The following is a 24,174-nucleotide window of genomic DNA, read 5'->3' as shown; positions in this document are numbered from 1 at the left end:
CAACCCCCCTGCCACTGGTTTCCTTTTGAGACACTGTTCTTAGAGCCCTGAGAGACGGCTGTTGGTATGAACACTAAATGGCCTCCAGCAGGAAGGAGCCTTCTCTCACAGGCCGGTCTGTTTTATTCTTTAAAACCCAGAGCGGAGCCTTTAGGTTTCTGGGCCAGGAGGGTCCCATGCAGGACCTTGGTCACAGCCAGAACCTGCCCTCCGGCCACCGGGGAAGCCGCTCAGGGCTGTAATCCCACAGGCAGATCCTCTCCAACTCTTCCCGCAGCGCAGACCTTCCAGAAACAGCGGGGGTATCTGTGCCTTATTCTGTGGGCACAGAGATGACACATGAGCCTGGCACTGACCCTTGCTTCACTGATGCCAGAGGGCAGGGTCAGCAGATCCCAGCGCTCTGGATTGGCCGATTGGCCAGGCCCGGGGTGTCGCTGGTTGGGGGAGGGTCGAGGCCTGGAAGTGGAGGGCAGGGCCAGCAGATCCCAGCGCTCCAGATTGGCGAGGCCCGGGGTGTCGCAGTTGGGAAAGGGCCGAGGCCAGGAGGCGCCTGAGTGCAAATCCCAAACAGGCCTGGCTCTGGGCGGGACCAGCAGGCCAGCGGCTCTCCCTGCTCAGCGCACAGGCTCCCAGGAGGGTATCAGACCACAGCTCTGTGCTGACAGAGCCCACAGACTGTGGGAACAGCACTCCGGCTCCTGACACCAGAACAGAATGGAGGAGCTGAAATGTGAATGGACAGAGCGCATAACTGTGGACTATGTGAAGGGAATCCTTCAACCCAAACCCACCTGCGACAGCTGGGACCAGATCTGGGACTTCCGGGCCAGGCCCGACGACCTGCTCATCTGCACCTACCCTAAAGCAGGTGGGCGGAGCGGGGGTGCAGGGAGGGGGTGGGGAGTGCATTTACAGGGAAATAAAGAGATGATGGGGTTTGAGTGGAGGGCTGCTGGCTGGGCAGTGAGGGCTACAGCAAACCACTGTGGAAAGTGAAACTGAAACAAGATTTAAGTGTTTAATTCTCCCAGTGACACACGTTTCTTTTTACCTCCTCAGCAAGGAACGCAAGAGCTCCAGACTTGTTGATTGTTTTGTTCCCAAGGCAGGCCTTCCGTGTGGGCCGTGTACAACGCCGCTCTGTGTGAGCGAGCGGGAAAGGGCCCAGGCTGATTGGGGGAAGATTAGGGAACTGTGGTTCTGCACTGCAGACCGGCTCGGCACCTCAGAACCTGCAGGCAGGGTCGGAGGGCTGTTCTTCCTGAGGAAAGTGCAGCTCAGCCAACAGGACAGCTCGCAGGGAATGGCTGAGGCAGGAAACAATGAACTGCACACACAAGTCTACTTCACACTGCAGCATTCTCATAAAAATCATACTATGGTAAAACAATTCCATTGTAAACCTGGCTTCACCATGCACACAGGTGTCTAACAAGCACTTGGCCATCTTAAGGGCATAGTACACGAACGGTCTACTCATCTCACCTCCTGCTGAACAAGGGACAATGTGGACTCAGGAGAGAGTGGGACTTGATACTAAACGATGGTGATGTTGACAGAACTCAGCGAGCACCTACTCACGTGCAGTTTCCTTTCATCGAAGGGATCACCCCGTCCATGGGATCGGGTGGGTGTGGAATAACCTCACTTGATTGCACTCCTAAACACAAACTCAGAATGCTGACTGCCAAATAGCCTCTCACAACTCCAGACATTCGCACAAGTAATGATGGGTTTTGTGACTCTGTCTTTTTAAAAAACTATCAGGCCAATGCTGTACTCCAGCCACCTCTTCTAATGAGTCTCTGCTGGTACGGAAGGTACATTTTGATCCTCCAATTAGACATTAATTTTACTCCACCAGGAGGACTTCCTGGTCAACAGGTTTGGGTTTTTTGGGTTCTTATTCGTTTGGCTTGGTTAGACACTGTTCAAGCCAGAACATTAAGTCACAGGTCAGAGCACAGAGCTGCCTCAACTTGTCCACTTGGCCCTTACGGGGTAACAATGAACGCAGCAGTGTTTTGAAGCACAGAGAACAATAGTGGGAAATGATCAAAATCATTTTACAGGCTTGGAACAGGCTAATGTGATGCCCTCGCCACGGACCCTGAAAACACACCCTCCCTTCCAATTGCTGCCTCTGTCCTTCCTGGAGAAAAACTGTAAGGTAAAGGGCGGGAGGAGCTCTGAGTTATGCTCTGGTCTTCACTCTATTTCCTCTGAAAGCACTTCACTTCTTAAAGCACATGTGTCAAACACAAGGCCCGCGGGCCAAATCCAGCCCGCCAGGCCTTGCAATGTGGCCCGCACCGCGCTGTCATCACTGCACTCCACTGTCAGTTTATGACATTGTCAGTTTATGACTGTTCAGTAAACCATTCGGCCCGCGATTTAGGCTGGATTTTAGATTTTGGCCCCTTCTCTGATTGAGTTCGACACCCCTATCTTAAAGGGTTCACCTCCTCACCGCAACCGCGTGCCCACGGCCCTGAGCTTTCCATCTCCCCTCACCCCCCTCCGGGATCAGCAGCCCGAGACCCGTCCGGAAGGACGCAGCTCGTGGGCAATAGCCACCACGTGGCGGCCTCACGGGCTATTTCTCTCCCCCCTTCCCCGATAATCTATGTGGCGAGAAACCCCAAGGACAGCCTGGTGTCTTACTGCCATTGCCACAGGATGTATAAAGCGCTTCCAGCCCAGGGACCTGGGAAGAGTATTTTGAGAGCTGTCTGACTGGGAAAGGTATGAACCTTCTGATCTGAACCCCTTTCTAAGCCTCAAACACCATAAAAAGGGCCATTTTCTGAGGACCCCTGGGGCCTGCCTTCTTGGATGTGAGGGGATCACCACCTGACACTGGGAACTCTCTCCTCCGTGGGGTGTCAGCTGGTGACCCCCTGGCCCCACCTCATTCCCTGGCCCCGCCGACGCAATGTCCCCCATCCCATTCCCCCTGATCCTGCCCCATGCCCTGTCCCCAGTCCCATTCCCCTGGCCCCGCCCCATGTCCCATTCCCCTGGCCCCGCCCCATGTCCCATTCCCCTGGCCCCGCCCCATGTCCCATTCCCCTGGCCCCACCCCATGTCCCATTCCCCTGGCCCCGTCCCACATCCTGTCCCCACGCCCTACCCCCCTCTCCCATCCCATTCCCCTGGCCCTGGCCCTCGCCCTTTCGCCCATCCCCGCCCTGTCTTGCAGTGTGCTGGGGCTCATGGCACGACCACGTGAAAGGATGGTGGGAAGCCAGAGACCAACACCGCTTCCTCTACCTCTTCTACGAGGACATGAAGACGGTGAGGGACAGCAGGTAACTATTTGACCAGGAAATATTACATCACAGCAGGGGGCCGCCTCAGGGCCTCACAGCGTGAAAGGGAGCAAAAGTGGCTTCATTTCGCTGGATAGCTGCCCCTGCAGAATGCCCCGCTGTCCCGGCTCCCGCCTCGCACGTCGCCCGCAGCTCCTGCTGCTGGTCCCTCACCCGCCTTCCAGCACATTTTACATTCTGCTTAGAAGGGAGATGCTTTTCTAACACACTTTTTCCATTGAGGAACACCAATTTAAACAACAGTTTAAGAAATGATGGTATAATGGGAAAACACTAATGATTTAGAGTCAGAATTATTGAATTCAAATTCTGGCTCTATTGCCAGATACAAAATATCGAGAGTGAAAAACAGCATCGTTTTCTATGTTTTTACTTGAGATCATTGATATGTAATATAGTGTTAGTTTCAGGTATACAACAGGATGATTTGATATTTGTACTCCTTGCAAAATGAGCACCACAGTAAGTCTACTTAACATCTGCACCAAATAGAGTTATAACTATTTCCTGTAGTTGGAACTTTAAGATCTCGCTCCCTGACTGTCAGCTATGCAGCACAGTGTCATAAACCACAGCCGCCTGACTGACTGAGCGGACAGCTGGGAGTCTGTGCCTCCGACCCCTCCCCACTCCTCCCAGCCCTCCCTGTCCCTGCAACCCCAGTTTGTTCCCATGCCTATATTCTTATTCTGTTTTGCTTTAAATTGCACTCTATGCTTTTTTAAAACAAATAACTTACTACATTTCTAGTATTCTAATTCACAGGTAGTCTAACCTCAGAGTTCCTAAACCCTTGTACATGTTCTGTGGTCATATTCTGGAATGTTCCCTGAATTCAGTCACACAAAGCTCACAGTTTTCAGCACTTTTGCCGATCCCCAGTCTGTAAGAGGCCAATTAAATTAAGCACTTTTTGGTTTTGTTGTTAATCCTCACCCATGTGTATGTTGTTGTTTTTTTTCCCCATTGGCTTTCTGAGGGTTGAAGGGAGAGGGAGAAAGAGAGAAACATCGATGTGAGAGACACATGGACTGGCTGCTTCCCACACCTGCCTTGACTTGGGCCAGGGATCCAGCCTGCAACTGAGGTACGTGCCCCTGAGCAGAATCAAACCCGTGACTCTGCAGTTCACAGAGAGGGGCTCTAATCACCGAGTCCCCAGCCTGGGCAAATTAAACACCCAACCTTTTAAAGGAGAAGTTCATCATAAAACAGAAGATACCGTTGTGGGGTACACTCCTCCACTTGCCCTCCCTCACTCCTTCTAAAAACAGGTATATCCCGAGGCCCTCTGATGAGAGAACAATGGCTCCCTTAGGCACTGAGACACCTCCGCATATGCACCGGCAGAGGGACTGGGCCCGGAGTCCTCAGCAGGCACCTCTCAGTCGCCTCCTGAGTGTAACAGGTCCTCTCCATCCACACCAATGTCTGGGCGCGTTTCTGTCAAAGGCAGAGCTAGCGGCAGCCTCCCCTGGTCAGGCCTCACCGCCTGCCTCGTGCCTCTGCAGTACCTTCGTTCTCACCGCTCAGTTACAGACTCTCCTGCTGGACATGTGGCTGACCAAGACCCTCCAGTAACTGCCCGAGCAGGACATTTGGAAATAAGTTTAAGTGCAGCTTTCCCCAGATACTGCACATCATCCTCAGCGGTGCTTCCATCTTGGAGCAGGAAAAGCTTAATAATTATAGTTAATTTTTAAAAATCTGTGTCACCGTATTAAAATGAGTCATTTCTGGAAAGTTGAGCATTTGTGAGGCAAGATTATTTTTTATTTTGTTACTTATCAATGTTATTAATTCAATGCAATACTTTAAAAACTATTGTATATCAAATTTTCATGTTGCTTTTCACTCTGAACACAGAACCCAAAGCATGAAATCCGGAAGCTGGGAAAATTTATTGGAAAAAAAGCTGGATGACAATGTCCTAGATAAAATTGTCCATCACACTTCGTTTGATGTCATGAAGTAAAATCCCATGGCAAACTACACGGTAGTCCCCGCTGAGGTCATGGACCACTTGGTCTCTCCGTTCATGAGGAAAGGCGGTTCTCTCTCTGTTGGTCATGACCCTAAAGAACTGCGAGGACCCCAGGGCCTGTGGGGCAGTTTCCATGAATAAGAAAAACAAGGTCCATAATAAATGATGCTGGGGAAGGAGTATTTAAGAGACCACAAATGAAATGAAACCAACGTTTAGCCACAACTAGAGTAAGGTTTAGTGTCTAAACCCACAGCCTTATCACACTCCCCTCCAGAGTTCCAGATGATAAGGTGGAAATGCCGACTTCAGTCCAATCGAGCAAAGCATAGATAGCGCGATGCTGCCTGACATGCAAGAGGGCAGGGAAAAGACAGCAAAGCCCCCAGGCCTGCGGTTTTAATGTGAGGCCCCCACCCCCACCTCCACTCCCACCCCCAATCCACCCCCACCCCCACCCCACCACAATGTGGTGTAGCAGGCTCTCCTGGCCCCACAACCAGACAGACGTCCTCTTCCCTTGGACGGAAAGGGACAGGCTGGCAGGAGGAACGCCCTGCCCCCTGCAGGGCGAGTGGACACCGCACACAGAGGTCGGCAGAGAGCACAGTCCTAAGGCTCTGACTCCCACCCCTCTTTCAGGGACCGTCGGAGACCGGAGGAATCACTCCACCGTGGCTCAGAACGAGCGGTTTGACGAAGACTATCAGCGGAAAATGGCTGGGACAAGTCTAACTTTCCAGTTCTAGAGAGAGAAAGAGTTTCAGTTTATTTCCCAGCTCACTGGGCAACACCGATAGAAGTTCCATTCCCCAGACACACGGCATTGGGCCCGGGTTCTTGGACCAGGTGTCGCTCATGTTTGCTTTCGCTCGCTCTACAAAGGAAAGCAGCAGCGACTGGGGACGGTGGGATGGGAACTGTCGGGAGGAGGTTCAATAAACTCCTAGTTACACATGTGACACTGGTGTTAGTGATCATTCTGCTGAAGCTTACAGGTCGTGAGCTGGCTAACATTAACAATGCTCCAGTCCTCACATAAAACACACTCAAGTTTTCAGATGAAGTGTTGGTTAAAGGTAGGGGTTTTTGAATGGATTGATTTTAGAGGGGCGGGGGGAGGGAGATAAACATTAACTTGCTGTTCTACTTATGTATCCACTGGCCACTTCTTGTATGTGCCCTGACTGGGGATCGAACCTGCAACCTTGGCATAATGGGGACAATGCTCTTGCCACCTGGGATACCTGGCCAGGGCCAAGCTGAATTTTAGTGCCGCGCTGAAATGTGTAAACAGCAACCAATTCCTGCAGTGGCTGACAGCCAGGTGCCGTCCCGTGGCTGCTTCCCCCTGACTCCAGGTCACCCAGGGCTCAGGCTAGAACTCCGTCCTCCCCATGGACTCGCTTCCACCCAAAGTGCTACTGTTCAGCCCAGCCTACTCTGATGCTCTGAGTGCATCCACAGTCGCCTTCTCACACGCTGCACCACGTGCCGCGTGCCCTCCATGCTGCCCCCTCCGTGGCCTCCTCCCGCCAGAACCTGTGCTTCCCATCTAGGCGACTGTGGGCTTCCTGCCTCATTTCTCTGCTCATCACACCTGCCAGGGCTCTGCTCCTGCAGTGGAACTGATTACATTCCCCCAGGGCTGCGTTTTCCAATAATGCCCACGTTCCCCTGCCTGAGAGCTGCATCCAGCTTTTCAGCCAGGAATTCAGGGGCAGCTGTAACTGCGTGTGACACAGGTGATCCCATTTTCCAAACCGCCCCGTACTGCAGCCAGTCAGCCTCCCAGTGGGCCTGCTCACACCCGTCAGGTTCCTGAACTCCTGGCTCCAGTGTCCTGGGCCTCCACCAGGAATGCCCTCCTTCTCTGGGCCCTGCACACGGGCAGCGTGCCCTGCCCCCACGCCTTCGGCTCCTGAGGAGACTGTCCCTCTGACTCCTCTACACTTGGCATAATTCACCTTTTTATTAATGTTAAAGCATATTGTGCTGTCACTTTCTGTCTGTTTAAATTTCCTCTGTGTATTTTTCTTCAAGATAGGGACAATATGCCTCACTACACACCAAACAGCACATACCCTGCACAGAAATAATTAACTGGAAGAACATTTCACTCAAGAACAGCACGTTCCCTGCACAGAAATCAGGAGCTAGAAGAACATTTCATTCAAGAAAATTCTGAAAAGCCAACTGTTTCTATCCTAAGGAGCCCTCTAACGGCTCTCACCTATAGCTACCTGTGCAATAAGGTGGGACTAACCACACATGGCTATTTAATTAACTAACATTTAAACTTTAGCTCCTCACTCGCACCAGCCAGGTTTCCAGGACTCAGGAGCACACGTGACTGGGCCTATTGTTTGGATAGCGCGTTTTATAAAACACTAGTGGCTGGTGCATAAATTCCTGCACACTGAAAGAAAATTAATTGAAAGAAATATTTTAATATCGCTATTTGCCCTTTATAATAGAAGTGTCAACCAAATTTATGATCCACAATGACAGATGGAAACACACACATGATTAGCGCCAGCAAGAGCTTTATATGTACCATGCATGCGTGAGTCAACTTAGCCTTTTATAGACATAGCATTAACTTGCTTCGTTAGACCTGCTTTCTGATTTAGCTAAACTTTCTCCAGCTCAGTGAAGCACCCCAACTTCTCTTTCAGGTAAGCGCCAGCAATGCAGCAGTAAATACTAACACAACACAGATTAGTATTGTAGATCGCACAGAGAGAAAAAGGGTAAAATAGTTAACTGTAGCAGTGTTTGACTATATTCTGAGCAGTGAGAAAACCTAAAGTCATTTTCAAGGTCCATAATTTCTTACTTTTTTTCAATCGGGTCAAGTTTCTAAGCTTTCTAAATCTCCATTTTCTGGCTAACAAAAAGAAAATAGGATTCTACTGAGTCTCCTATCTACGGTACCTTCTCTAGGACTTCTGTGAGAATCAAATGAGATGAGGCACGGGAAAATGCTTCACAGATATTTGGTTAAACTGTGAAATGTTTCCACCTGTGTTCCTGGAACTCCAAGGAAGCTAGTTGCTAGGGAGAGGAAGCTGGGTGTTGCTACCTGACGTCATTACCTGGCACTCACAGCGACCGATTCTGGGCTGGGCTGTGGGCTGCATTTTGCGCCATGGGGTCTTGGCAGCATTGGCTGTGATTTGGTGGGCTGTCACTCCAGGGTAGTAGCAGGGCATGTGTCCTCACTTGGGGGAAGCTGAGTGTTGCTTTCTGGGTGCCAGGTCCATGGTGTCATTTCTCTGTGCACATCATGGCTGCTCCTGCATTGAGCATCTGCCCCCTAGTGGTCAGTGTGCATCACTGTGACTGGTGGGAAGGACACTTAGCATATTAGCCTTTGATATAGATAGACTTGAGGCCCGGTGCACAAATTTGTGCATGGGTGGGGAACCTTGGCCTGGCTGGCAATTGAGGTCCATCGAGGGGGTGGGGGTTGGATAAAGAAAGGGGGTGGTTAGGGTCGCCAGCCAGCGTAAAGGACCATAGGAGGCTGGCCAGCTGGCCCCCTAATCAGGGCCTATGGGGGGAGGGGGAGGCTGGCTGGCAGAGGGGAGAGACAGTAGAATGTTGGCTGGCTGGTTGAGGAGGCCAACAGGCAGGGGAGAGGGGCCATGGAGGTTAGCGGGCTGGGTGGAGGGGCTGCAGGAGGTTGGCTATGGGAGCACACTGACCACCAGGGGGCAGTTCATGCATTGAGTACCTGCCCCTGGTGGTCAGTGCGCATCAAAGCGACTGGTCGACCAGTGGTTCCAGTCATTCAGTTGTAATGGTCATTTAAGCATATCTATATCTATATCTATATCTATATCTATATCTATATCTATATCTATATCTATATCTATCTATATAGATATTTCTATCACGAGAAAGAGATCTGGCAGACAAGACCTTTTATTTTCACAAAAATCCTTTGGGTGCAGCCTTATGTCCCAAATGGGAAACTAACCCTGCAGGTAAAAGGCATTAGTAAGTTCCTCCATGAGAAGTGCTGAAACCTAGCTTGAAATGTAACTCCAGTGTTTCTAAGCCTGGGGTTTGACTTCTCAATACCAAGCCTCTTCCTTCCTGTCCTGCTCAACTTCACCACAGGCTTCCTCACAATCACACTGATCATAGGCTGCTCACCCATCCCGGACCCTGAACTAGCTCAGGCTGGCCAGGAATTGGCTACTGCCCACCCATGCTCAGGTGACGTTTAATAATGTTCTACTAAATGGCGAGCCCACCCCACTGTCGAAACCTCTGAAGTCAGCAGGGCCCTAAGCGGACTGTTGCCTCACACTTGACTACCAGGCATGAGTCTGTTCTGAACTCTGTCCTTCATGCCTTTACATTTATATTCATTCCCTGGAACATGCACAGCATGACTCTGCAGGCCTGATCAGACATGGTGCTTTCTGGGGCTGTGCTCCAGCTCCCCCGACCCCCACGACCCCAGCCTCAGAGCCTGCCAGCTCCCTGGGTAAACAACACAGGGAGAGAGGGCTTGAGCTCAGGGCACATGACCTTGTTCTCACGTTTCTACCTCTTACTTTCCTTCAAACCACCCCCATAATCTTGGCAGGTAAATCCCACCTATATATTTTGGTTACTTAACCCTAGGACAAACAAACCAACTCAACCTGGCCTTAACTTGGCCTCTCCCCTCAAATCTCTTAAAATGAGTGATTAGCATATTATGCTCAATCTATCTGTATCCCTTCTGATACCTCAAACCTATTAATACAGGGTTCATGCTCTGTGTTTTATCAGACCTGAGCAATGTCCTTGGACTCCTGTGGAGGAAGTCTGGTTTGAATCAAGAAAATATGCATTAAAACAAACTGCACGTAAGAGATGCAAGAAGTACGCTACACAGTGCAGTTGGTGCAATGATCTTATGTAAAACATGAAGATGCTTTTGTATCCAGCAATGTTAAGAAGAGACTTGTACAACTGAACAGGCTCCTGAGCCCACTGGCTGTTGCCCATTGGTGAAGGACCAATAGAAACACAGATTTCAAATAAATACATTATGTAAATTCAAACTCAAATCTACACCAATAAAAACACTCTCAGATAAATATCACAATAAGACAGGGAATTAGAAAGTGATTTCTGCATCAACAGACTCTGAGTGCAGATGAGAAAGGCATGTACTCAGATCGTGGCTACTGGGAACAAGGTGGTGCCACTGCTTCCTACAGCACCAGAGAGCCTGCAGGCCTACAGGGCGGCACTAGTGTGAGCAAGAGATGAGACGTTCTTGATTTAAACCAAACTAAAACAGGCACATCCCTGGCCGGGCGGCTCATGTGGGCATCGTCCTGTGCAGCAAAGGGTTCCCCTTGGGACCAGGTTATGGGCTCAGTCCCCAGTGGAGGCTAACTATTGATGTTTTACTCTCATATCAATGTTTATTCTCTCTCTCCCTCTCCCTTCCTTTCTCTCTAAAATCTCTCTATATAAAAACCTAAACCACTGGCCAACCAACCAACCAGCCAGTAGCTATGACATGTACTGACCACCGGGGGGCAGATGCTCAGCGCAGGAACTGCCGAGTGATAGCAACTTTGCAGAGTGCCTTCTCGTATTACGGGACCCCTCAGGGGATATTGGACTTCTGGTTTCAGCCCGATCTCCACAGACCTGCACACCGAGCCTCTAGTCAACAATAAGAAACACAGAAAACAAAACAGGGACAACCACTTTAACAGGGAAAATGCATGAACAAGACCACAGAGGTCATTTCCACAGAAAAGGTTTGAGTGGGTCTTTGAATTTATAGGTGGACTGATGGGTGAAGGTTTTCTCTGGCACAAGGCATAGCTATAAAGACTGGGAGACGTGACAGTTTTTTTTCAAATGACCAAATCTCAATGCAATATCCCAAGGTATACAAAGAAAAAGAGAAACATACTCAATCAAAAGAACAAAATGAACTCCCAGAAATCAATCCTAAAGACATTTATACCTATGACAAATAATTCAAAACAATCCCCTTAAAGATGTTCGAAATAAAAGAGACACGGAAATAACTAAATTCAATAGGACTTTGTACACACCATCAAACAATGTACAGTCATCCAGTACCCACAGTTTCCCTTTTAGCAGTTTCAGCTGGCCAATCAATAGCAGTTCCAAATAGAATATGGAAAATTCCAGAAATAAGCAAGTCATGTTTTAGATTTTGAACTATTCTGAGGAGTGTAATACAATTACACATCAACTCACTCCATCCTTCCTGGGACATGAAACATCCCGCTTCTCAGCACACCCACACTGTGTACACTACCCACCATCAGACCTGGTCACCATCTCGATGACAAGGTTGTCCTGGTATCAAGTGCTCCTATTCCAGGAGCCCTCACTTTCACTTAACAATGGCCCCAAAGTGCAGAGCAGTGCTGCCGGCAATTCAGACATGTCAAAGAGAGCTATGAGGTGCTTCCACTTTTTCAAAATGAAAATATAAAAGTTCTGCTGAAACCGGTTTGGCTCAGTGGATAGAACATTGGCCTGCAGACTGAAAGGTCCCAGGTTCAATTCTGGTCAAAAGCATGTACCTTGGTTGCAGGCACATTCCCAGTGGGGGCTGTGCAGGAGGCAGCTGATTGATGATTCTCTCATGGATGTTTCTAACTCTCTATCCCTATCCATTCCTCTCTGTAAAAAAATCAATAAAATATATATTTTTTTTAAATTTAAAAATATTTAAAAGTTCTAAATTTAATAAGGAAGAAATCACATACTGGGTTCCTAAGATCTAAAATAAAACAAATCTTCTATTCATGAAACTGTAAACAAAGAAAAAGAAATTTATGCTAGTCTTGCTGTCAAACCTCACACTGCAGGAGTTATAGCCACAGTGTTTAAGTTTCCAGTTAAGATAAAAAAAAAAGTTTTAAATTTGTAGGTGGAAAATGGCATAATGGCTTGATGATCTTTTGCCACAGAATCTGACAGACACTAGTGGCCTACCACCAAGCTTACAACATCTGTGTCATTCTCTGCACTTTATCTCATCACATAGACATGGCATCGTTTTGTATCAGCATCAGAAGAACCCTATATAATAAAAGGTTAATATGCAAATTGACCCTAATGGCAGAATGACTGGTTGCTATGACACACACTGACCACCAGGGAGCAGCCGGCAGGGCGATCAATCTGGAGGCTCTGTGACTGCCCAAAGAGGGAGGTCCAGGCCTCCCACTGTGGGTGATCAATCGGGGGTCTTCGCAGAACTGGGGAACCAGGGGCGTGTGGTGGCGAACGCAGGTGGGCAGGGAGGGGAGGGGTAAAGGGCAGACTGCAGAGCTATGACGCAGCTGGAGCCCTGAGGCAGCTGGGGCTGCAAGGGCCCCAGCAGCTGGGGCTGTGAAGGCCTACTGTTGCACGAATTTTATGCATGAAGCCTCTAGTATAACAAGAGAACAAACTCTCTGGTTTTTAAAATGACCAAACTGAGAAGTACAAACTAGAACATGTGAAATAGAATCAATAATACTGTAATGACAATGTTTGGCACCAAGTGGCTAGTTGAAATAACCACTAAGTTGTACAGAAATTAATATTGAACCTAAACTAGGTAATTTATAAATATAATTTTTGGAGAATCCAAGATGGCGGCATAGGTAACACCTAACTGCAGCCTCACACAACAATTTCATTAAAATACAACTAAAATACAAAATGGACATTACCCACTACTACAGGAAAGTCGACTGACTGGAAATTCTACAATAAGAAGGAAAGAGAAACCAGAATGAAAAGCAAAGGAGCTGTGTGTGGGTGATGGTGGGGGTGGTGGTGGTGGTGGGTGTATTTGAGAGTGTGGGTGTGGGTGTGGTTGTATGTGTGAGTGTGGGTGTGGGTGTGAATGTGTGGGTATGTGTCTGTCTATGCGTATTGGTGTGGGTGTGGGTGTGGGTGGGTGTGGGTGGGTGTGGGTGTGAGTGTGTGTGGGTGTGGGGGTGTGCGTGTGGGTGTGGGTGTGTATGTATGGGTGTATGTGTAGGTGTGGGTGTGGGTGTCGGTGTGGGTGTGGGGTTGTGGTGGGTGTGGGTGTGTATGTGTGGGTGTATGTGTAGATGTGGGTGTGGTGTGGGTTTGGTGTGGGTGTGGGGTGGGTGTGGGTGTGGGTGTGTATGTGTGTGTATGTGGATGTGTATGTTTGAGGGTGTTTGTGGGTGTGTATGTGTCAGTGTGGGTGTGGATTTGGGTGTGGGTGTGGGGGTAGGGTGGATATGGGTGTTGTAATTGTGGGTGTTGGTGGGGGTGGCTGGGGTGTGGGTGGCGGTGGGGGTGTGTACGTGTGGCTGTGGGTGTGTATGTGTATGTATGTGTCTGTGTATGTGTGAGTGTGGGTGTGGTTGTGGGTGTTAGTGTGGGTGTGGGTGGGTGTGGTTGTGGGTGTGTATGTGTGTGTATGTGTGTGTGTATGTGTGTGTGTATGTGTCAGTGTGGGTGTGGGTGGGAGTGGGTGTTGGTGTGGGTGGGTGTGGGTGTGGGTGTGGGTATGGGTGGGTGTGGGTGTGAGTGTGAGTGTGGGTGTGGGGGTGTGGGTGCGGGTGTGTGTGTGTGTTTATGTGTATGTGTGAGTGTGAGTGTGTGTGTGTGTGTGTGTGTGTTGGTGTTGGGGTGGGTGTTGGTGTGCGTGTTGGTGTGTTCAGTGTGGGTGTGGGTGTGTATGTGTGTGTATGTGGGTGTGTATGTTTTAGTGTGGGTGTCAGTGTGTGTGTATGTGTGTGTATGTGTCTGTGTATGTGTGAGTGTGGGTTTGGGTGTGCGTGTGGGTTTGGGTATGGGTGGGGGTGGGGGTGGGGATGGGTGGGTTTGGGGGGGGAGTGGGTGTGGGTGTGTGTATGTGTGGGTGTGGGTGTGAGTGTGAGTTTGGGTGTGGGGGTAAGGGTTTGTGTGGGTGCGGGTGTGGTTGTGGGTGTGTGTGTTTCTATTTGTATGTGTGAGTGTGAGTGTGGGGTTGGTGGTGGGGTTGGTGGTGGGCATGTGGGTGACAGTGGGGGTTGTGGTGGGTGTGGGTATGGGTGTATTTGAGAGTGTGGGTTTGGGTGTGGGTGTGGTTGAATGTGTCAGTGTGGTTGTGGGTGTGTGTATGTGGGTGTGTATGTGTGAGTGTGAGTGTGGGTGTGTGTGTGGGTGTGCGTGTGGGCGTGGGTGTGGGTGTGGTTGTGGGTGAAAGTGTGGGTGGGTTGGGGTATGGGTGTGTTTGGGGGTGTGTACGTGTGGGTGTGGGTGTGTATGTATGGGTGTATGTGTGGGTGTGGGTGTGGTGTGGGTGTCGGTGTGGGTGTGGTGTGGTGGTGGGTGTGAGTGTGTATGTGTGTGTATGTGTGTGTATGTGGGTGTGTATGTTTGAGTGTGGGTGTGGGTGTGTATGTGTGTGTATGTGGGTGTGTATGTGTGAGTTTGAATGTTGTTGTGGATTTCTTTGTGGGGGTGTGGGTAGGGTAGGGGTGGGTGTTGGTGTGAGTGTGGGTGTGGTTGAGGGTGTGGGTGTGTATGTGTGTGTATGTGTGTGTGTATGTGTGAGTGTGGGTGTGGGGGTGGGTGTGGGTGTGGGTCGGGGTGGAGGTGGGTTTGGGTGTGTTGTGTATGTGTGTTTATGGGTATGTATGTGTGAGTGTGGGTGTGGTGTGTGTGTATGTGTGGGTGTGGGTGTATATTTGTGTGTATGTGGGTGTGTATTTTTGTGGGTGTGGTTGTGGGTGTGTGGGTGTGGGTGTAGGTGTGTGTGTGTGTGTATGTGGGTATGTATGTTTGAGTGTGTTTGTGGGTGTGTATGTGTCAGTGTTGGTGTGGGTGTGGATTTGGGTGTGGGGGTGGGTGTAGGGTGGGTGTGGGTGTAGGTGTAGGTGTGGTTGTGGTTGTGGGTGGGGGTGGTGGTGGGTTGCGGTGTTGGTGTTTGTGTGGGTGTGGGTGAGTACGTGTGGGTTTGGGAGTGTATGTGTGTGTATGTGTCTGTGTATGCGTGAGTGTGTGTGTTGGTGTGGATTTGGGTGTGGGGGTTAGGATAGGGTGCGTGTGGGTGTGGGTGTGGGTGTGTGTGGGATTGAGTGTTGGTGTGGGGTTGGGGGTATGGGTGTGGGTGTGGGTGTGTGCATGTTGTGGTGGTTGTATGCGGGTGTGTATGTGTGTGTATGTGGGTGTGTATTTTTGAGTGTGGGTGTGTGTGTGGGTGTGAATGTGTGTGTATGTGTCTGTCTGTGTATTGGTGTCGGTGTCGGTGTGGGTGTGGGTGTGGGTGGGTGTGGGTGGGTGTGGGTGTGGGTGTGGTTGGGGGTGTTCGTGTAGGTGTGGGTGTGTGTGGGTGTGTGTGGGTATATGTGTGTATGTGTGTGTATTTGTGAGTGTGGGTGTGTGGGTGGGTGTTGGTGTGGGTCGGGGTGGGAGTGGGTTTGGGTGTGTTGTGTATGTGTGTGTATGGGTGTGTATGTGTGAGTGTGGGTGTGGTGTGGGTGTATGTGTGGGTGTGGGTGTGTATTTGTGTGTACGTGGGTGTGTATTTTTGTTGGTGTGGGTGTGGGTGTTGGTGTGTGTGTGAGTGTGGGTGTGTGGGTGTGTATGGGTGTGTATGTGTGTGTATTTGTGAGTGTGAGTGTGGGTGTGGGTGTGTGTCGCTTTGGGGTTGGGTTTGGGTGTGTTGTGTATGTGTGTGTATGGGTGTTTATGTGTGAGTGTGGGTGTGGAGTGGGTGTATGTGTGGGTGTGGGTGTATATTTGTCTGTATGTGGGTGTTTATTTTTGTGGGTGTGGGTGCGGGGGTGTGGGTGTGGGTGTTGGGGTGGGTGTGGGTGTGCGTGTTGTATGTGGGATGTGTGTGTGTGTGTGTGTGTGGGGTGTGGGTATGGGTGTGTGGGTGTGGGTGTTGGGGTGGGTGTGGGTGTGCGTGTTGGTGCGTTCAGTGTGGGTGTGGGTGTGTATGTGTGGGTATGTGGGTGTGTATGTATGAGTGTGGGTTTTAGTTTGGGTGTGTATTTGTGTGTATGTGTGTGTATGTGTGAGTTTGGGTTTGGTTGTGCGTGTGGGTGTGGGTAGGGATGGGGGTGTGGGTGGGTGTAGGTGGGTGTGGGTGGGGGAGTGGGTGTGGGTGTGTGTATGGGTGGGTGTGGGTGTGAGTGTGAGTTTGGGTGTGGGGGTGTGGGTTGGTGTGGGTGCGGGTGTGTGTATGTGTGTGTGTGTCTATTTGTATGTGTGAGTGTGAGTGTGGGGTTGGGGTGGGGGTGGTGGTGTGTGTGTGGGTGACGGTGGGGGTGGTGGTGGGTGTGGGTGGGGGTGTATTTGAGAGTGTGGGTGTGGGTGTGGTTGTATGTGTGAGTGTGGGTGTGGGTGTGTGTATGTGGGTGTGTATGTGGGTGTGTGTGTGTGTGTGTGGGTTTGTATGTGTGTGTATGTGTCTGTCTATGCGTATTGGTGTGGTTGTGGGTGTGGGTGGGTGTGGGTGGGTGTGGGTGTGGGTGTGGGTGGGTGTGGGGGTGTGGGTGGGGATGTGGGTGTGGGTGCAGGTGTGTGTGTGTGTTTTTGTGTATGTGTGAGTGTGAGTGTGGGTGTGGGGTTGGGGGTGAGTGTGCGTGTGGGTATGTGTGGGTGTGGGTGTGTGTATGTGTGTGTGTATGTGTCAGTGTGAGTGTGGGTGTGAGTGTGAGTGTGAGTGTGGATGTGGGTGTGCGTGTGGGCTTGGTTGTGGGTGTGTGTGTGGGTGTGGTTGTGGGTGGGAGTTTGGGTGGGTTGGGGTGTGGGTGTGGGTGTGGGTGTGTATGTGTGGGTGTATATGTGGGTGTGGTTGTGGGTGTGGGTGTCGGTGTGGTTGTGGGGTGGGGGTGGGGGTGGGTGTGTATGTGTGTGTATGTTGGTGTGTTTGAGTGTTTTTGTGGGTGTGTATGTGTCAGTGTGGGTGTGGGTGTGGATTTGGGGGTGGGGGTGGGGGTAGGGTGGGTGTGGGTGTTGTTGTAATTGTGGGTGTGGGTGGGGGTGGCTGGAGGTGTGGGTGTCGGTGGGGGTGTGTAAGTGTGGCTGTGGGTGTGTATGTGTGTGTATGTGTCTGTGTATGTGTGAGTGTGGGTGTGGTTGTGGGTGGGTGTGGGTGTGGGTGTGTATGTGTGTGTATGTGTGTGTGTATGTGTCAGTGTGGGTGTAGGTGTGGGTGTGGGTGTGGGTGGTTGTGGGTGTGGTTGTGGGTGTGTATGTGTGTGTATGTGGGTGTGTATGTTTGAGTGTGGGTGTGCTTGTGGGTGTGGGTGTGGGTGTGGTTGTGGGTGGGTGTGGTTGTGGGTGTGGGGGTGTGGGTGGGGGTGTTGATGTGTGTGTATTTGTGGGTGGCTGTGTGTGTGGGTGGGTGTGGGTGTCGGTGTGGGTGTGGGAGTGTATGTATGTGTTTTTGTGGGGATGTGTGTTTGAGTGTGGGTGTGGGTATGGGTGTCGGTGTGGGTGTGGGTGTGTATGTGGGTGTGGGTGTGTATGTGTGTGTATGTGTGTGTGTGTGAGTGTGTGTGTGTGTGTGTGTATTTGGGTGTGGGGGTGGGATAGGGTGGGTGTGGGTGTGTGTGTGGGTGTGTGTGTGGGAGTGGGTGTGAGTGTGGGGTTGGGGGTGGGTGTGGTGTGGGTGGAGGGGGGTGGGGGTGTATGTGTGGGTGTGGGTGTGTATTTGTGTGTTTGTGGGTGTGTATTTCTGTGGGTGTGGGTGTGGGTGTGTATCTGAGTGTATGTGGGTGTGTATGTGTGAGTGTGGGTGTGGATTTGGGTGTGTGGGTGTGGGTGTGGGTGTGGGTGTTGGTGTGTGTGGGAGTGTGTGTGTGTGTGGGTGTGGGGATGTGGGTGTGGGTGTGTGGGTGTGGTTGTTGAGGTGGGTGTGGGTGTGCGTGTTGGTGTGTTCAGTGTGGGTGTGGGTGTGTATGTTTGTTTATGTGGGTGTGTATGTTTGAGTGTGGGTGTGGGTGTGTATGTGTGTGTGTTGGTGTGGTGTGGGTTTCGGTGTGGGTGTTTGTGTGGGTGTCTATGTGTGTGTATGTGGGTATGTAAGTTTGAGTGTGTTTGTGGGTGTGTATGTGTCAGTGTGGGTGTGGGTGTGGATTTGGATGTGGGGGTGGGGGTAGGGTGGGTGTGGGTGTAGGTGTGGGAATGGGTGTGGTTGTGGGTGGGGGTGTGTACGTGTGGGTGTGGGAGTGTATGTGTGTGTATGTGTCTGTGTATGCGTGAGTGTGTGTGTTGGTGTGGATTTGGGTGTGGGGGTTAGGATAGCGTGGGTGTGGGTGTGGGTGTGTGTGGGATTGGGTGTTGGTGTGTGTGTGGGTCTGGGGGTGTGGGTGTGGGTGTTGGGGTGTGTGTGTGTGCGGGTTTGTATGTGTGTGTACGTGGGTGTGTATGTTTGAGTGTGTGTGTGGGTGTGAATGTGTGTGTACGTGTCTGTCTATGTGTATTGGTGTGGGTGTTGGTGTGGGTGTGGGTGTGGGAGGGTGTGGGTGGGTGTGGGTTGGTGTGGCTGTGGGTGTGGGTGTGGGTTTGGGTGGGTGTGGCTGTGAGTGTGAGTCTGGGTGTGGGGGTGTGGGTGGGGGTGTGGGTGTGAGTGCGGGAGTGTGTGTGTGTGTTTATGTGTATATGTGAGTGTGAGTGTGGGTGTGGGGTTTGGGGTGGGTGTGGTATGGGTGTGGGTGGGTGGGAGTGTATGTGTGGGTGTGGGTGTGTATTTGTGTGTATGTGGGTGTGTATTTTTTGTGGGTGTGGTTGTGGGTGTGGGTGTGGGTGTGGGAGTGTTTGTGTGTGTATGTATGTGTGTATGATTGAGTGTGGGTGTGGGTGTGGGTGTGGGTGTGAATGTGTGTGTATGTGTCTGTCGCGGCTGCTGGGAACAAGGTGGTGCCACTGCTTCCTACAGCACCAGAGAGCCTGCAGGCCTACAGGGCGGCACTAGTGTGAGCAAGAGATGAGACGTTCTTGATTTAAACCAAACTAAAACAGGCACATCCCTGGCCGGGCGGCTCATGTGAGCATCATCCTGTGCAGCAAAGGGTTGCCACTGTGACCAGGTTTTGGGCTCAGTCCCCAGTGGAGCCAAACTATTGATGCTTTACTCTCACATCAATGTTCATTCTCTCTCTCCCTCTCCCTTCCTCTCTCTCTAAAATCTCTCTATATAAAAGCCTAAATGACTGGCCAACCAACCAACCAGCCAGTAGCTATGACATGCACTGACCACCGGGGGGCAGATGCTCAGCGCAGGAACTGCCGAGTGATAGCAACTGTGCAGAGTGCCCTCTCGCATTACGGGACCCCTCAGGGGATATTGGACTTCTGGTTTCAGCCCGATCTCCACAGACCAGGCTGAGGGATCCCACCGGTGCATGAATCTGCACACCGAGCCTCTTGTCAGCAATAAGAAACACAGAAAACAGAAGAGGGACAACCACTTTAACAGGGAAAATGCATGAACAAGACCACAGAGGTCATTTCTATGGAAAAGGTTTGAGTGGGTCTTTGAATTTATAGCTGGACTGATGGGTGAAGGTTTTCTCTGGCACAAGGCATAGCTATAAAGACTGGGAGACGTGAAGGTTTTTTTTCAAATGACCAAATCTCAATGTAATATCCCAAGGCATACAAAGACAAAGAGAAACATACTCAATCAAAAGAACAAAATGAACCCCCAGAAATCAATCCTAAAGACACATATATCTATAACAAATAATTCAAAACAATCCCCTTAAAGATACTCGAAATAAAAGAGACACGGAAATAAATAAATTCAATAGGACTTTGTACACACCATCAAACAATGTACAGTCATCCAGTACCCACAGTTTCCCTTTTAGCATTTTCAGCTGGCCAATCAATAGCAGTTCCAAATAGAATATGGAAAATTCCAAAATAAGCAAGTCATGTTTTAGATTTTGAACTATTCTGAGGAGTGTAATACAATTACACATCAACTCACTCCATCCTTCCTGGGACATGAACCATCCCGCTTCCCAGCACACCCACACTGTGTACACTACCCACCATTAGTCCTGTTCACCATCTTGATGACAAGGTTGTCCTGGTATCAAGTGCTCCTATTCCAGGAGCCCTCACTTTCACTTAACAATGGCCCCAAAGTGCAGAGCAGTGCTGCCGGCAATTCAGACATGTCAAAGAGAGCCATGAGGTGCTTCCACTTTTTCAAAATGAAAATATAAAAGTTTTGCCGAAACCGGTTTGGCTCAGTGGATAGAACATTGGCCTGCAGACTGAAAGGTCCCAGGTTCAATTCTGGTCAAAAGCATGTACCTTGGTTGCAGGCACATTCCCAGTGGGGGCTGTGCAGGAGGCAGCTGATTGATGATTCTCTCATGGATGTTTCTAACTCTCTATCCCTATCCATTCCTCTCTGTAAAAAAATCAATAAGATATATTTTTTTTAATTTAAAAATATATAAAAGTTCTAAATTTAATGAGGAAGAAATCACATACTGGGGTTCCTAAGATCTAAAGTAAAACAAATCTTCTATTCATGAAACTGTAAACAAAGAAAAAGAAATTTATGCTAGTCTTGCTGTCAAACTTCACACTGCAGGAGTTATAGCCACAGTGTTTAAGTTTCCAGTTAAGATTTTAAAAAAAGTTTTAAATTTGTAGGTGGAAAACATAGCATAATGGCTTGATGATCTTTTGCCACACAATCTGACAGATACTAGTGGCCTACCACCAAGCTTACAACATCTGTGTCATTCTCTGCACTTTATCTCATCACATAGACATGGCATCGTTTTGTATCAGCATCAGAAGAATCCTATATAATAAAAGGGTAATATGCAAATTGACCCTAATGGCAGAATGACTGGTTGCTATGACACACACTGACCACCAGGGAGCAGCCGGCAGGGCGATCAATCTGGAGGCTCTGTGACTGCCCAAAGAGGGAGGTCCAGGCCACCCACTGTGGGTGATCAATCGGGGGTCTTCGCAGAACTGGGGAACCAGGAGTGTGTGGTGGCGAATGCAGGTGGGCGGGGGGAGGGAGGGGTAGTGGGCGGACTGCAGAGCTATGAGGCAGCTGGGGCCGTGAGGCAGCTGGGGCTGCGAGGCAGCTGGGGCTGCAAGGGCCCCAGAAGCTGGGGCTGTGAAGGCCTATTGTTGCACGAATTTTATGCATGAAGCCTCTAATATAACAAGGGAACAAACTCTCTGGTTTTTAAAATGACCAAACTGAGAAGTACAAACTAGAACATGTGAAATAGAATCAATAATACTGTAAAGACAATGTTTGGCACCAAGTGGCTAGTTGAAATAACCACTAAGTTGTACACAAATTAATATTGAACCTAAACTAGGTAATTTAAAAATATAATTTTTGGAGAATCCAAGATGGCGGCATAGGTAACACCTTACTGCAGCCTCACACAACAATTTCATTAAAATACAACTAAAATACAAAATGGACATTACCCAGAACTACAGGAAAGTTGACTGACTGGAAATTCTACAATAAGAAGGAAAGAGAAAACCAGAATGAAAAGCAAAGGAGCTGTAAAAGCCTAAGGTATGGAGACACGTTGTGCGCGCGCATAGAGGACGGAGCGGGAGAGGAGGGGGAGGCTGAGTGCCTGTCTGGCGTTCCCTAGTGGGAAAGAGATAAAAGCTCCGGACAGTGCTGAACCCCAGATCCAACAGCACTGAACCCCAGTTCTAGGCCAGATTCTGGGGACTCAGCTCATACAGAGGAGCCTGGGCTGTTAGGTGGAATCTCAGGGGAGTGGCAAAAGGCAGAGCCTCCGAAGGCACTCACATTACGTGCTGAGGACGGACCGTTGACTCTGATGCTAAATTCCCCTAAAAGACAAAAGCTCCAGACTGTGCTGAGCCCCAGTTCTGACTGCACTGAACCCCAGTTCTAAGCCAGACCCTGGGGACCCAGGCTCATACAGAGGGAGTCTGGGCTGTAAGGCAGAAACCCAGAGGAGAGGCAAAAGCAAGTCCCAGAGGCATGCACATTGTGCACAGAGAACGGGCAGTTGACTGTGCCACTGGATTGCCCTAGCGGGAAGGAGACAAAAGCTCCAGACTGCTCTGAACCCCACTTCCAACTGAACTGCACCCCAGTTCCGGGCTCATTGGGGGAGAGCCTAGACTGTTTGGTAGCATGCGAAACTCGAGAGCACCTTACTCTCAGAGGTGCTTGCAACGAGTACTGAAGGACCCTGAGGAATACTGAGACTCAGGAGCCTCATAGGGCATGGCTGACAGAAGCCAAGGCTGTAGGCTCCACCCTGAAACTCTGCCCCATCCAAGCTGAACACAGAGACTTTTAAGGCTACCAACTCAGGGAAGCTGCAAAAATGCTGAGACAAGGAAACAGATCACAAACGAAAGCAATGGAGGACAAAAAGTGACTGGATATACAGTTCAAAACAACGCTTATAAGGTTTTTCAATAATTTCCTAGAAAAGGTTGATAAAATAAACGAGATCTATGAGGCTATGAAAAGGGATCAACTAGAAATAATAAGGGATCAACAAGAAATAATAAGGGATCATCAAGAAATAAAGAATACATTGTCTGAAATAAAAAATATTATACAGAGTCCTAAAACAGAATGGAAGATCGCAAGAATCAAGTCAAAGATTTGGAACATAAAGAGCCAGAAGATACTCCGCAGAAGCAAGAAGACAAGAGAATCCAGAAAGTTGAAGATAACGTAAGAAACCTCTGGGACAACTTCAAGAGAAACTAACATCAGAATTATGGGGGTCCCAGAAGAAGAGAGAGAGCAAGATACCGAAAACATACTGAATGAAATAGTGACAGAAAACTTCCCCCACCTGGTGAAAGAATTAGACCTACAAGTCCAAGAAGCGCACAGAATCCCAAACAAAAGGAATCCAAAGAGGACCACACCAAGACACATCATAATTAAAATTCCAAGAGCAAAAGACAAAGAGAAAATATTAAAAGCAACAAGAGAGTTACCTATAAAGGAGGACCCATACTATTGTCAGCTGATTTATCAACAGAAACCATGCAAGCCAGACGGGAATGGCAAGAAATATTCAAGGTGATGAATAGCAAGAACCTACAGCCAAAAATAATCTACCCAGCAAAGCTATCACTCAGAATCGAAGGCCAGTTAAAGAACTTCACTAATAAAAAAAAGCTAAAGGAGTTCATCACCTCCAAACCAGAATTATATGAATTGCTGAAGGGGGTTCTTTCGGAAGAGAAAGAAAATAAAGATAATGAACAACAAATACTTAACTATCAACAAGTGTATTGAAAAACTAAGGGAATTAAAAAAAAATCTGATGAACAATATTAACTGGAATATAATAGAATCAGAGGTATGGAAGGGGAGTGAACTGACGATTCTCGGGGAAAGGGGAGAGGGGGAGTGTGGGAAGAGACTGAACACAAACTGTGCACCTATGGATGAGGGCAATGGGGTTGGGGAAAGGGCAGAGGTTGGGGTGGGAACCTGGTAGAGGGGAGCAAAGGAGGGAGAAAAAAAAATGAGGAACATTTGTAATAATATGAACAATAAAGATTTATTTTGAAAATATATAAAAAATAAAAATATATATATAATTTTTTAAATAGCATGAGAATATATTTCAAGTGAATATCTGATTTTCTTCAATAAATGACCTCTTTGTTTAAAAAAAAAAAAGACCAAAAGACCTCATCTCCAATTATCTCAATGAAGCATATGGGAAGGTGCCCTCATCGCATGCCGTCAGGGAAAGGGAAAGAAAGGAGACCCATTATACACCTGCTGGAGGTCAAACCTGGACCTGTGCCAGCACCAACAGCTGCTGGGGTGCAGACACACAAGAGTCCAGACCATTGATATGG

The 24,174-nt window shown here is 49.4% G+C and overlaps 1 long non-coding RNA gene and 1 pseudogene across 2 annotated transcripts in view; one reads left to right on the top strand and one right to left on the bottom strand.

Moving 5' to 3' along the window:
* LOC311615886 overlaps positions 1-24,174 on the bottom strand; it is an 865,760-nt gene that overhangs the window by 400,554 nt on the left and 441,032 nt on the right. The gene's annotated exons all lie outside the window — the stretch shown is intronic.
* LOC311615879 (sulfotransferase 1C4-like) lies at positions 576-6,281 on the top strand (annotated as a pseudogene). The gene is made up of 7 exons: positions 576-871; positions 1,504-1,630; positions 2,076-2,173; positions 2,623-2,748; positions 3,206-3,300; positions 5,202-5,383; positions 5,962-6,281. The product of its transcript is annotated as a sulfotransferase 1C4-like (transcript).

This window comes from Pipistrellus hanaki, assembly GCF_964339955.1.
Source record: "Pipistrellus hanaki genome assembly, contig: scaffold_23, whole genome shotgun sequence".
NCBI lineage: Eukaryota > Metazoa > Chordata > Mammalia > Chiroptera > Vespertilionidae > Pipistrellus > Pipistrellus hanaki.
The sequence above is the reverse complement of the archived record's forward strand: the minus strand, read 5'-3'. Positions and strand labels throughout refer to the sequence as shown.